The sequence below is a fragment of the Malania oleifera genome, chromosome 3 (assembly GCF_029873635.1).
Source record: "Malania oleifera isolate guangnan ecotype guangnan chromosome 3, ASM2987363v1, whole genome shotgun sequence".
In the NCBI taxonomy this organism is placed as follows: Eukaryota; Viridiplantae; Streptophyta; class Magnoliopsida; order Santalales; family Ximeniaceae; genus Malania; species Malania oleifera.
Window position 1 is genome coordinate 72,687,011 of NC_080419.1, and position 11,331 is coordinate 72,698,341.

An 11,331-nucleotide genomic window follows, 5' to 3' on the forward strand; every position below is an offset into this window, starting at 1 on the left:
TTGGCCTAGTCCACATACCAACTATATGGTATGATAACATTGGGGCAATTGCACTCACTTCAAATCCGTTGTTCCATGCACGAACGAAGCACGTAGAGATTGACTATCATTTTATTCGGGAGAAAGTATGCAACAATGATATTAAATTCCAACATATCTCAACCGTGAATCTAATTGTCATGCCACTTCTTAGTCCGCTCTTTGTAGATTTTTGCATTTTCATACGCATCACCTGAGAATGCATAGCGAAGATGCTCGGGGAATTGCTTCAACTTTGGAGATATAGGTTACTGCATCTTTTCTTTAGAGATTACAGAATCTGTCTTTGGTACCATAGGTTCTAGCCTCCCCACACACTGATGTGTTGCAATCTGCTATAAGGATCATTCTAGGTGATCAGATAGTACATCTTTTTGAAAGGTTTTTTCTACACCTTGTTGAATGATATCTACCCGAAAGCAAGTGCTTGGAACTTCTGGGAATCTCATGTCTTGGTAGATGTTGAACATAACCTCTTTCTTATCCACTTTCAATGTTAACTCACCCTTTTGAACATCAATTAAAGCCCTTCCAGCGGCCAAGAATGGTCGGACAAGAATTAGTGGGACTTATTGGTCTTCCTCCATATCTAACACCACAAAATCAGCAGGAAAAATGAATTTGTCCACCTTTACCAATACATCTTCTATGATTCCACGTGGATACTTGATGGATCGGTCTGCTAGTTGCAAAGAAATGGCTGTTTGTTTCATCTCTCCAAATCCCAATTTCCTACAAACAGAAAGTGGCATAAGATTAATGCTGGCACCAAGATCACATAAAACTTTATCAAAAAATGAATTTCTAATAGTGCAAGGCAAAGTAAAACTCCCTAGATCTTTTAATTTTTGAGGCAATTTCTTTTGAAAAATAGCACTACACTCTTTAGTAAGCTTCACTGTTTCAAACTCCTCCAACCTTCTTTTTTTTTTTGTTTTTTGAAATGATATCCTTCAAGAATTTGACATAATTTGGCATTTGTTCCAAGGCATCTGTAAAAGGAATATTTATGTGAATTTTCTTAAAAAATATTCAAAAACTTAGAAAATTGCTTATCTAATTTTTGTTTATGAAAACACTGAGGATAAGGAAGTGGAGTAGAGAGAATAGGAGGATTGTCAAGAAATGAAATTACTGGAGGCGTATCTGTCTCTTTTGGTGTGTCATCCACAATCTCGTCTTCTTCCACTTTATTCTTGCCTTGGCCATTATTTTCAGCTGTAGGGGTGGACATGGTTTCCTTTGATGGTGACTTCTCAATTTCTCTTCCAATCCTAAGTATGATGACTTTGCATTGTTCCTTAGGATTCACTTTTGTGTTGCTAGGAAAAGTTCCTCTCTGTTGGGGGTTTATGGTCGTGGCCAGTTGCCCAATTTGCATTTCAAGATTCTTCATAGTGGCTCCCATATTGCTGCAATGAGTCTCAATATTATCCAACCGTAAATCAGCCTTTTTAATCCTTGCTTTGTCTCCTCAATAAATGATACCATGGCTTCCTCAAGCGACATCTTCTTCTCGCTTTGTTGACTATCAATTCCTGGAGGAGGTAGCAGCATATTCCTTGTATTTCCGTAAGACAAATTCTCATGATTTCGAAGCTCTGGATGCTAATATTGTGGCAAGGGATCACCATGATAATTGTAGTTCTGATTGTTGATGTATTAAACTTGTTCTTGACTCACTCCATTGCTTAAATATGTCCTACTTATAGCTACCACATATTCTACACTTTGTGGCATCCTTTGGGTTGTCAAAGTTAAAATCTGATGAGACAGAGAAGCAACTTGAGCTGAAAGTGCAGCAAACGGCTCTAATTCATGAATCCCAGCAACCTTCTTAGCCATACTTCTTTCGGTTAGCCATTGATAGTTATTGGAGGTCATTTCTTCCAAAAGAGCAATAGCACCCTTAGGTGTCTTTGACATCAAAGCTCCCCTAGCCGCAGCATCAACTAAAGTCCGAGTTTGCCTATTTAACCCATTATAGCACATCTGAATTTGTAACCATTTCAGAAATCCATGTTGTGGGCAGCGTCAAATCAAATCCTTATACCTTTCCTAAGCTTCATAGAGTGATTCAAAATCATGTTGCTTGAATTGACCAATCTCACTCCTGAGTTAAGCTATGTTTTGTAGGTAGAAAGAATTTAGCCAAAAAAATTTCTACCATATCCTGCCAACTAGTGATACTCCTCGGTTGTAGAGACTGTAGCCAACCTCTTGCTTTGTCCCTCAAAGAAAAAGGGAACAGTCTCAGTATAATGGAGTCTTCAGTAACACCATAATCTTTACAGTGTCACAAATCTCCAGAAACATCGCCAGATGGATATTGGGATCATCAAGTGGTGATCCACTGAATTGGGCCTACTGCACCATGCTAATGAATGCGGGTTTGAGCTCAAAATTGTTGGCATTAATGGGTTGGCGTCTGATACCTGAATAGTTGTCATTCACAACTGGTCGTACATAATCCTTTAAAAACACATTTTGTTGCCTGTTATCCATGGCTAGTACCCTCTTTTTCCTTAGTGCTCTAAGCGTTCTTTCAATCTCTGGGTTAAAAGGAATAATGGCATGACTTCTAGCACAGCACATCCAACATAAAAAACACACCTGAAATAAAGAAGATAAAAAGAAAATAAAATAAAATAAAAGGGAAAAGAAATAAAATAAAAATAAAATTCTAAATTAAAACCCATATTACTTTGAATCGATATTGGCAAAAATAAGAAAAACTCAATCTTCGGCAATGGCACCAAAAACTTGATCGATGCAAAACTGCAAGTGCAAAGTATCACAGTTTTATAATATAGTGATGTGAAGAGTATCGTCCTCAGAGATTGGTGTCTTAATTTTACCAAGTACCAAAATTATACTAATCTTGATTTTATTTAGAAAGATTAATAATTTTAGAATGCGAAATTGAAATAAAGCTACTTTAAATAAACTATTCAAGGGAAAATAAAATTGGTTGCCACGTATCAAATTAATGAGGGTGAAAACTTTTAGGATTATTCTTCGGGTTGTTACACCTTTACTATTCGTGTGTTGTATCTATGCAGCACACCAAAGGAAAACCTCCCAGCTACTCCTCTCTCTAGCCTCCTCGTCATGCGCCCCAAGAGAATTTTCCCAAAGAGCTCTATTGCCCCCCCCCCCCTCCCCGCGTTCGGGCTCCTCAAAAAATTATTCCAAAAATCCTATTTTCCTCCACTTTTCTTTGTGCCCTCACACCCACCTTTTTTCTTGAGGCCTCCTACCTATCCAATTCAACTTAGTGCACCACCAAGAGGACGCAGCTACATGGTTGGGTCAAATCACATTTTATTTTATTTTTTTTATTTTTTTTTTCTTTTCTTTTCTAGTTTCTTCCTTTTTTTTTTTCCAGCACACAATCCCTATTTTAGCCCTCCTACAGCCTGTAACTCTCAAAACTTAAAACATGAAAATTGTAGATAATTTCCTTGGATTTCCACAGCATTTTGAATTATCTCGATCAGAGGTCGGACGAGAAAGTTATGCCCAGATTATGAAGTAATTCCGAAATAGTCCATGAAAGCAACGTATGATAACTTCTCATCCGATTTCAACTTTGATGCAGCCAATATTTCTCAAAATGAAAAAAATGAAAGTTGTATAGGATTCTCTTAGCTTTTTATATCATTTTTAATCATCTAAATCGGAGGTCGGATGAGAGAGTTATGCATAAATTATGAAGTAGTGTTGAAAACGGCCTCTCTTTGCGTGCATGGCTCGGCTTCCGAAAATTATCCTTTAAATGTTCATGAAAATCCTGAATGCTCACAGTCTTGATTTGGACTTCGCTTCATGTACACGACAACTCTACATGCTCACGACCCACTTACATTCTAATATCGGATTTAATGTTCAAAAATTATCCTATAATAATAAAACACGAGTGTCCATAAATGCTCGGCAACAAATAGGGTAATTATCTTAAAATTATCGTGCGAGCTCAATTATTAAAATATTAGACAAAATCGGGCATTTAGTTAAGATTATAATCTTTAATGTATGAATTTAAATGCCTAATTATGCAATTTTGATGCATAATCACTATGAGATCTGTCTAGTTTGATCTCGAATCTACAAGTACGACAACAAGCTCTTGAAGATGACTAGGAATCTTTTATTGTATTCTTTGAACATGCCTAACTCCTGAGAGAGTGGGCTCATAAGTGGCTGCTATGGTTTTCTTCTCTCACGAAAACATTTGCCTCTGTGAGAGTTTTTTCATATCTCTAGCTGCTGAATGGAGCGCGTGTATAGGTTATAGCAGGGACCTTTGGACAAATATGACTAGGGCTTCCCATTAATTAAGAATTCCTAATCCGACCCAAATTCAACTTTAATTACGTTAATTATAATTCGTACCATTAAAAAATTATAATTGCACTCCTTATCATATTCAAAATTAAATTTTGAGCTCCTATTATTAAATGCTTATTTATCTCCCCACGTAAAGATTACAGATACCCGTTTATTAAATTAAATTACTGATAATTTAATTTAATAAATGGGTATCTGTAATCTTTACGTGTGATAATTTAATTATTTGACATATTAATTTCTTGAGACCTTCCACTTAACTTATTTGATTTGTCGGATTCAAAATCCACCTGCAGGGTTTGACATAATTAAAACTTATAAGCTTCCTCAAGGGGATATCATGAATCTCGATACCGGGACGCAGATTCCATCAATAATTAATGTTCACCATACACATAATGTCATCACCCAACTCACTGAATATTTTGACCCATAAAAAATCTCACTCTAACTTCTTTGAATCAAAAGTAATAAACACTATATGCACGTGTCCATTAATCATATCAAGATTAAGAGCATAAACACTCATAATAACCATACACACAAAGTGTACTAGCACAAGGAGTTGGAACTGTACCATTCCCAATAGTCAATACAAACCTATTAAAATCTTGTGCTACAGTCCTACCAATGGTGTGTCCAATTTCATTTAAAATTGTGAACAATAAACTTATATTTTATAAGAACTAATGATCTAATCTTCTATGAATAAGTCGTACTCTACACATTAGATCACCTACTATATAGAATAAAAGACACACATGCATAATCATTAAATAAATAATGTCATATAAACACTGCTCACAAAGATTTTCATTAAAATGGAAGAACTGAAGTTATTAATAAATACTAAAACCGATTACATAAAACATGTCTTTCAGTATAAATCCCTAACAAGTAGTACTCGGAGATCCAAATGGAGTGATGGTTTCCTTCCAACTAACAAGCTCTCATGTTTGATATCTTGAGTGCTTATGAAAGGATGGAATTTGGGCACATGTCTAGGGTTTGTAGTAGCAATGAAAGAAAATACACAAGTTAATGAAACCCAAACTTCTTTACCTATAGGTGATGAATTTCTAGATATTTTTCCAGATGATTTATCGGGGCTGCCTCCAAAAGGAGATTGAATTTAATATTGATTTGGTGCTCGGAATGGAACTTGTGTCGACTGCTTCATATAGAATGACATTATCTGAACTAAGACAACCTATGGTGCAACTAGAAGATCTCCTTGACAAAGAATTTATTTGATCTAGTGTATCACTATGGGTTGCACCTGTGTTATTTGCTAAGAAACATAATGAGTCCTTGAGCCTATGCATTGATTATTGGAAGTTGAATCGGGTTACATTAAGAATTGGTATCGACTTCCAAGAATTGGTGGACTTTTTGATCAATTGGCGAAATTCCAAAATTTCTAAAGATTGGCTTTCAATCAAATTACCACCAATTGAGATTTGGGAATTAAACATCCCAAAGACGGAATTTAGCACACAATATGATCACTATAAGTTTCTTGTGTTACCATTTGGGGTTACCAATACACCTTACATTTTCATGGATATGATGAATCAGGTTATTCAATCATACTAGGATCAATTTATTATAGTTTTTTATAGATAATTTTTGATATATTTAAAGACTCAAGAAGAGCATGAACAATATTGGTGATTAACTTTACAAACATTATGGGAGCATCGGTTATATGCCTAACAGGAAACGTGAGTTCTGGACAACTAGTGCAAAATTTTTTGGTCATGTCATAATCAAAGAATAGTTATCTATTGATTCTTCTAAGGTTGACGTTGTATTGAGTTGGGGAACCCCTAAAAATGTGGCTTAAATTCATAGCTTCTTGGGTTTTGCAGGGTATTATCACAGGTTTGTGTGGAATTTTTTCTAGAATGTCTGTAATGACTTGAAGAATAATGGTATTTAAATATTAAATAGAGAGGAAAATGGAAATATAAACGAGGGCGGCGGCAGACTTTGTTGACGAACGCTTCGCGTTCGTCGACCACGTGGTATTTTGGGCTCGTTGACGAGAAGATATCGAGAGACTATTTTTCCTAGCTCTGAATTTCATCGATGAGGAATAGTATTCATTGACAAATTGGCTACTTGACCTTGTCGTTGAAGTGACGTGGCTCATTGGCGAAGGTCAGTGTATAAATAGGCCTAACATTTATTTTATGGCCGAAAATCCTATGAGAATTTTTCTCTCTCTCCTCACTTCATCCCTTCTACTTTCTCTCTAAGATCTCGGGTCGGATTCTCGCCGGTTCGACGATCTGAAGCCACCACGACGCTTCTGAGGAAGTTCTCTGCAAACCTACCAAAGTGGATCGTCGGTGGAATTACTTTGGAATTCATCCCTGGTTTAAGGTAAGACTTTTTACTCAAAATTTGGTCTTTCCATAGTTATAGGAAATGTTGTACATGAAGAAATACTAAAATTTAATTATGACAAATTTTGATTTCAGGGTGTTGAACGGGGAACCCTGTGAGTGCAGGACGAGTGTTTTTTAGGGGGTTTCTTTGCAGAAATAAGGTAAGGAAATAAACTAAAGCAGTCATTTTTCCATGAAAATACTATTAAATTACTAGTAGATTTATGTTCAGAAAGCATGTATTATATTTGAATATTATTGAGAAAATATTTATTTGGGAAAATGCTGCTATTATATTGAAATGTATGTATTAGTATGAAATGCTAGAAAATATGATTTCAGTGTAGAATATATAGTCTTATTTAGTATTGTGCGGCATGAATTTTAATTTATGTGAAAAGTATTATGTTAAGACAATTTTACAGATAAAGTATGTTTTCAAAAAATATTGAATAATGCAGTACATTACGATTTTGCAATACATAATAAATAACATGTTTATTCAGATTATTATTTATGAAATGTTCGGTGCAAGGCCGTGATTGATAGCCAGCGCAAGGCCATGTATTATGTATGATTTCGGCACAAGGCCGTATTTATGAAATGTTTGGTGCAAGGCAGCAGATATGAAAGTAATCGGCGCAAGTTTGTATGTATTTATGCTATTACAGTAAATGCTATCAATCTATTTATGTTAAATTGTATATTATCAGAACCCGGATGATAGTTCAGTTTAGTTACAGGAGCACGCTACCATAGCTATACAGATCAAATTATTATGTTTCAAACTTGTGCTAACCTCCCCTGCTAGTAGAGGGGGTGGGAGATGGATAGTCGATGTGGCATTCAGTGTAGAGTTGTAGACGTCCACCTAACAGTCCAGACCAGGGTGTGGTAGGCTCATCGTACTTACAGACATTTTTGACTCTGCAGTAGTTGGCCAACTATTGTCGGGTCCCACCTTCGGGCTGCACAACCCGTCATAGGGGGTAATATATGACATCAGCTAACTATTCATCTTGGGTAAATGTATGTTTACTCAAAAAGTATATGTTTATTAGAAATATGAAAATATATGTTTATGTAGTTATTAAATGATTAATGTTTTCTAGTATGCAAAATGTACTGTATATCTATATTAGCATTAAATATTCATGTTGCACACAACTGTATTTAGTTTATTTTTCCTTACTGAGAGGTGTCTCACCCCAACTTAAATAATTTTCAAGAAACCCAAAAAGATCGGTAGAGTGAGACCGTCATTGAGTTAGTTGTACTACCCCGCTAGAAGGTAAGTTTTGAACTAGGATCAGGAGATTTTTGTTACGGGATCCTAGATATACTTTTGGATTTTCTTTAGGGATTGTATATGAGTACAATATTTTTTTTGGATTGTAATTAACTCTGGTATTATGTATTTTATGGTTTGATAGATGTAATTTATATTTACTGCTGCTTAGGTTTCCACTGTGTAAGTCAGGTATACCCCGTTACCCACAGGTTTGAGTTCACTGTGTTGACTACATTTAATTATACAGTAAATTAAGCAAGTCGTGACAATGTCTGTTCCACTGATCAAGTTGACAAGGAAAATGTGGTTGCCTAGGGATCATGATACTTAAAGCCTCACAAGTGTAATTATCTGACCCATGACTTGGAATTAGCTACTATTATGTTTGCATTAAAATTATACCGTTCATACTTATATGGAAAAAAAATTTGAATTGTATTTAGATGATAAAAGCCTTAAATACCTCTTTATTCAGAAGAAATTTTATTTTGGATCTAGAGGATGATAAGGGGGTGGTTACTAGGGATCCTAACCGTATTGTAATTTGGTTACTAAATTTTGTTGGTACCATTTTTAAAGAAGGATTTAGAATATATTATTTGTTGAGAGAGAAAAGTTATGTCGGTGTTAGATCTTTGGGGAACTGGAAGTGAGAAGTAAAGTTGTTGTGTTGTGTGTTGGTTATGTAGCAAGGGGAATTAGTGCAGGATGTTCAATCCATCAGTTCATGTTAGTTATCAGTTCTGATAGGGTTGTTCATGAGTTTAACTTAAATTTGTTGGGTTCATGATAAATTTTATTCAGAGTTGTATTTAGCAAATTTCAAGGACAAATTTTTATAAGGAGGAGAGAATGTAACGATCCCAAAAATAATATACATATAAGTGTTAAAAATTAAATTAAAAAATTTTAAATTATTAATTAATTAATTAATTAGTTTATTAATTAAATAAGATAATAAAATAAATAATATAATGCATATATGTCTGTTGATATTAGGTGATAGGATATCTATAAAAACAAAAGGACAAAGCAAGATATATATAATAATAATAATAATATTGTTAATGATGTAGGCAGTGAGGAGCCCTGTCAATTCAAAACTCTCAAATTTTTTATCCCAAGCAAGTATATATATATAACTAAAAAAGAAATCTTCCTAATGTTTAGCAATATTAGATTTCATTCGAATTGGCCACCCCCCCTTAAGGGCCAAATTGCTCTCTCTCTCTCTCTCTCTCTCTCTCTCTCTCTCTCTCTCTCTCTCCGCCGAATTGAAAAATGAATACCATTTCTAGGTCCTAACTCTGCTCTTGAACATTTTAACTGGAGTGGATTCATTATTGGAACGTTATAGGCACCACTCTAAGGTTAAGGTAAGGGGAATAGATTATGTCAGTTCACTTTTAAAATATTCTATATTAAATTTGAATACGTGAATTTAATTAGATTTATGTTAATTAAAATATGTTCGATTAAAATTCAACAGGTGAAATTAATTATATCTATGTTCTGATTTTATTTTAAAAAATATGTCCGAATTAAATTAAATTGTAGGGATTTGATTATATCCAATTTTTGCGAATATTTTGGAAATAAATTAATCTGCAGGGATTTGAGTATATCGGGTTTTCTTGGAATATAATGGAATTAAATTAAATAAGTGAAATTAATCATATTTTAGTTTTCAGTAAAATATATATTTTCTCCGAACAATTTATTATAATATAATTTATTATTCAAATCGTGTGGCATGAGAATAGTTATTATTGTATGATTAAACATGATGATTTTTATATAATTATGAAATGGCAGTTCAACCAGCTTTATGTCGAGTTCAATATGATATGACAGTTCAGCCGACTTTATGCCGAGTTCAGCCGATTTTATGTCGAGTTTAGTATGAAATGACAGTTCAACCGACCTTATGCCGAGTTCAGACAGCTTTATGTCAAGTTATGAAATAACATTTTTATATAGAGATATGATATAACAGATTTTATACAGAATCATGAACATGTCAGTTTTATATAGACTTATGAAAATGAGATCATGTTACAGTTTTATTATATAAATTGTATTATATGGCATCAGAGTTATTTTATACAGAATCATGAACATGTCAGATTTTATATAGACTTATGAAAAAGAGATCATGTTATAGTTTTATTATATAAATTATATTATATGGTATCAGAACCCCGATGGACTAGTTATGATTTAAAGCACGATATCATAACTAGTATTACATGCAATGCAGCCGCACTATCAGGAAAGTGTAGGCGGATGACAGTCGATTGGCCCTTGGAGTATCAATATTGTAGGAGCAGGTTACTCACTGGGTCCGGACTAGGTTGAGTAGGCAATCGTATTATAGACATAACAGTTTTGACTTAGTTTGGTAGGCCAGCCATGACTAAATCCAATCTTCGGGCCGCAAAACTCAATCATGGGAGATTATACATAATAATATATGATAGTCCAATTAGGGGAAATTCTTTTATGTATATATGTAAATTTACGAAAACATAATTAATTATTTAGTTAAAAGTATGTTTGAGTAGAAAATATGTATTTTAAATGTTAGAGATGCGAGTTATGATATATACACATGCTTTTTCAGTTAAAGTTAAATTAAAGGCTATCTTTTGCTTATGTAAAGACTCATCTGTCACACAATAATAATATATTTCGTCTTATTGAGAAGTGTTTCACCCCATCATTATCTAATACTTTTCAGATGCCATGAGGAGCAAGTAATCAGAGTAGTGCAGTGGAAGCGCGTGTGTGATAAAAGGTCTTATTTAGAATTGTTAATATTTTATTTATATTGTGATGAGTTCAGAGCTTTATTGCGATATTCATTGATAAGTTTAGATCTTTAATGTAATATTGGGATAGTTTAGTACTCCGTTAATTAGCATTTGAGGACTTCCGCTGTCTTTATCAGTGATTATTATAATATGAAATATTTAGGTTATTACAGATGGTATTAGAAAAATTTAAACGAAATTTTCTAAGTTACTACAGATGCATAGAACTTTAGAGTCCAAATGTAAACTTTAATGGTTATATTATTTTTTTGTAATCATAATAAAAATCTAAAGCTTATTTTATCAAGAAAAAACATAATTTGTTGACTAAAGAGAAATTTGATTATTTTAAATTTTTATTTTTAATTTATCCATTTTTTGTGATAAATATTAAATTTATATTTAATATTTTAAATTAAAAAGTCGCACATTTTGAAAACGAATT

General features: G+C 33.7%; 1 non-coding gene across 1 annotated transcript; it reads left to right on the top strand.

The window, feature by feature from the left end:
- Positions 1 to 2,053: 2,053 nt before the first annotated feature.
- LOC131152553 (small nucleolar RNA R71) lies at positions 2,054 to 2,160 on the top strand. The gene has a single exon (XR_009136045.1). It is a non-coding gene; the product is annotated as a small nucleolar RNA R71 (small nucleolar RNA).
- Positions 2,161 to 11,331: the final 9,171 nt, after the last annotated feature.